General features: G+C 34.5%; 1 long non-coding RNA gene across 1 annotated transcript; it reads left to right on the top strand.

The window, feature by feature from the left end:
* Positions 1 to 415: 415 nt before the first annotated feature.
* LOC146946337 (uncharacterized) lies at positions 416 to 3,197 on the top strand. Its single transcript, XR_015026683.1, has 2 exons — positions 416 to 1,772; positions 2,998 to 3,197. It is a non-coding gene; the product is annotated as an uncharacterized LOC146946337 (long non-coding RNA).
* Positions 3,198 to 3,631: the final 434 nt, after the last annotated feature.

Here is a 3,631-nt window from a genome sequence, read left to right as displayed (position 1 = left end):
TATCAATAAAATTGATAAGAAAGACCAAGACAAAGTTGAAGTAATTCTTGGTTTCAAGATTACTAGATCAGAAAAGAGAATTTTTTTGATATATCTCACAAAGTTGAGAAGTTCTTAAGGAAATATTATTATTTCGCCGTAAACTTGCAATCATATATTATGATCCAAGTGTAAGAACACTTGAGATGGAGTTAGAAAAACAGAATATGTGAGCATCATTGACAGTACTTAGGTATGTCACTGAATGTATTAGACCCGACATTGTCGATGTCGTAAAACTCTTGTGCAAGTTTACTAGTAGACGGATGAGAAGCATTGTCATGCTATAGAAAGAGTCATGAGGTGCCTTAAGAAGACTATGACTGTAATACCCCGCATATAAAAATTCAGTATCAATTATTTGATCTTTGTTATTTTTAGAGAAGGGCAAAATGGTAATTTCGTATAAGACTTTCTGGACCGAATCAAATTATTCCAACGGATCACGGTGAATGTAATATTCCACTTAAAACTTTCACGACATTTTATCGGATATTTTAGTTGAGTAAGAGTGTAGAAAAGGGTATTTTGGTCATTACAATCTAAGGGCTATTAAAGGATAACCATACAAAATTTCTTCATTTTCTCCACTCATTTCTCTTCCTACCAAAATCAGATTTTTTCCACCCTTCTCTTTCTTCTCCCAACCGCCCCTCACCTCTCTTCATGCTTATCTCCCCTTTTCTCCAATTTCTTCATGTAATCAACACACAAATTACAAGCATGGGATCCTTAGACCACTTTGGTTAGCTTATAAGCACCAAAAATTTCCCTTCTCCATCTTAATCAAAACCTTCCCTCCATCTCTCTTTTGAGAAGTGTTCCAAAATCAAGCTTTTGGGAATTTGATTCTAATTTTGGACTTGGTGTGTACTCATGGTGGGTTATGAAGATGGTTAGGAGCAAGATACAAGAATAAAGGAGTTAGGGGTTTGATGCAAAAGTTGATACAAGGTGAGAATCTTAAATTAAAACTTGAATTTGAATTGTTATAGATTGAATTGTTGATTAAGTTTAATGGGTATGTGAATTGTGTGAGAAAGTTTGAATTTCTATGATAAATTTTCATGGTATAGTAGCTTGGTTCATGAAATGATATAATTAGAGAATTGTTGTTGAAGATCATTGTTAATGGTTTGTTGTTGATGTAAGAAAGATGAGTTGGTGATCAAAATGGTATTGTTGTTAAAGGTGATTGTACTTGAACCTTATGAAAATTGGGTAAAAATTCGTATGGCATATTGGTAGTATATTCATCATATCTCTTTCTGTGTAATATGGAATTAAGTAATTGTTGAAGTTTCGGATTCTACACTTATTTCCCTTCAAATTGGATATAAATTTCGTGTGATTTGGATTAGTGACGAACTCAGAAAGTGTGTTTGAAGTTGTGAATTTCTGCTGGAAAATTGCTACGGGTTTTGGGACAGGGCTCCACTAAAATGGTAATAACTTTCTCTCTATAACTTGGAATCAAGTGATTTTTAATGCTATGGATAGCTAACGAAATTTTCGACGTTTCGGTACCAGTTTCACGAATTTTGACCCATTATTGAAGTCTAGAGACTACTTTGAAGTATGGGGACTGATGTAGGAGTTGTGCTGACCTAAAGATTAAGTTGTTGATGTTTAAGGTAGTGCAACTTTGGTTTTTCTTTGGAGAATTGAAATAAAGGCAGAAGTGAAGAGCAATGGCTGATGCTTATTTGTTCAAGGATTCAAAATAGGATGAGGTGAGTTCCTTTAGATAGAAAAACTTCCCTCTGGGTAGTTATATTATGCCACTAAAATGATGGTTTATGATATTGTGCATTAGAACATAATTAGTGACATTATGACTTAAATTAAATATCTATGCTAGTGTATTCTAAAATAGCTCTTATATTAATTAACATGCTTATGGTAGTGTAGGAATTGGAGGAAAGTTTGTTAGACAAGTTTTAATGCATTTGTGAATAAATACATGATTTCGGCTAAAATTCCGGAAGTTGAGATTATTGGATTTTTATGACTTTAATTCAATCCTTAGATAATGTAAATGAAACTTTTAAGAAAATGAATGATCATTGTTCAGCTAAGGATTTAAATTCTCATTTCTCCGGATATGTAGCCGAACATGTTTTGGAATTCTCCAATTTATATCCTACCATAATGCCTATGTTTGAGAAAGCAAGAAAATGTTTAGAATAAATTAGCCATGAATATCAGTGATGGGTAGGTCACAAACCTGACGAAATTTATTATGACAGAGCTATGAGCATCCTATTATTATTTCAGGATAAAGACGGAATTACTACGTCTTTATTAACAGATTTAGAAATATTATTATAAAGAAATCAGTTAAGATAAAATGTCTCTCTAACTCCCCGTTAGTAGTGGAGTTGAGGATTATTTCAGTTATCAGAGAAATCAGTTCAGTTTATAATATTAAATAATTTATAAGTCGTGGCTTTCGCTATTCCCGCCAGTTGGATACGAAAGGTTTCCGCCAGTTGGAACGGGCACTATCCGTAGGAACGGGCACTATCCGTAAGGATGACCCCACGATAATCAGAGGAGTCCGGTATCCCCGTCAGTTGGGTTCCCGCCAGTTGGAAATTATTACCGGTCAGAGTGGAATAAATTCCGGGGTTACTCCACCTGGGTTTATTCTGTAAAATCAACTCAGATAATATTGTTTGTTCAACGCTAACATTTCTAACATAATATGACAGACATTATGATTATAATTATGATTATGAGTTGAGTATGTATTAGGATTATATCAGTCTTTTAGACAGCGATCCTAGTTATCCCCCGATCGCTCAGTTATGCATGATAAAAATTGCATAAACCCAAAAATGGTTGAGTTTAGAGACAAATGGCGATCCTAGGTTCCCTGAGATTGCCAACAGCCTAGGATAGGTGGAACTCACTGAGACATCCCGTCTCACCCCAATCCCTTTTATTTTATTTCAGAGGCACAAGTGGATCGCAAGCAGGGCAGTTCGTGATGAAGTAGAAGAAGAAGCTGGACAATTATATTTACTTGTCAATGCATGTATGTTGTACGCGTCAGTGGCACTATTTTAATTGTATAGACAAGTAGTTTTATGATATGTTCGGAAGAAATTTTATTATTGTAATTTTAATGTATCCAATGCCAAGTTTAACGAGCATACTAGATATCCTAGGTAATTTCTAGTATGGGTGTTACAATGACTCTAGGATTACTTCACTAGGAGTAACCTATTGTACTTAAATGGTACAAGATATAAAATAGAACATCTTTCAGATGAATATTTAGCGACTAGTGTTTGCACATTGAGCATCACTAGAGGAGTTATTTGTTGAAACAAATGATATTGACTCAGTCCACTATGGAATGAATCTGAGATGAGAACACTAGAGAAAACTAGTGAAGAAGCAAGTAGATAAGATACTTGCTAGTTGAAATCCCATAGTGGATAAAACCGGTTCCAGAAGTGTTAATTGTTGTGATAGTACTGCAGCTATTACAAAAATTGAGAATCGTTAGAGACGATAATTAAGGCTTGAACACATAAAGGATTAGAGAGCTAGCTACTCTCAAAAGGAACGGTTAAAGTAGATC

The sequence above is a fragment of the Medicago sativa genome, chromosome 2 (assembly GCF_051527215.1).
Source record: "Medicago sativa cultivar Bolivia chromosome 2, Bolivia_mono, whole genome shotgun sequence".
Taxonomy (NCBI): Eukaryota; Viridiplantae; Streptophyta; class Magnoliopsida; order Fabales; family Fabaceae; genus Medicago; species Medicago sativa.
The sequence above is the reverse complement of the archived record's forward strand: the minus strand, read 5'-3'. Positions and strand labels throughout refer to the sequence as shown.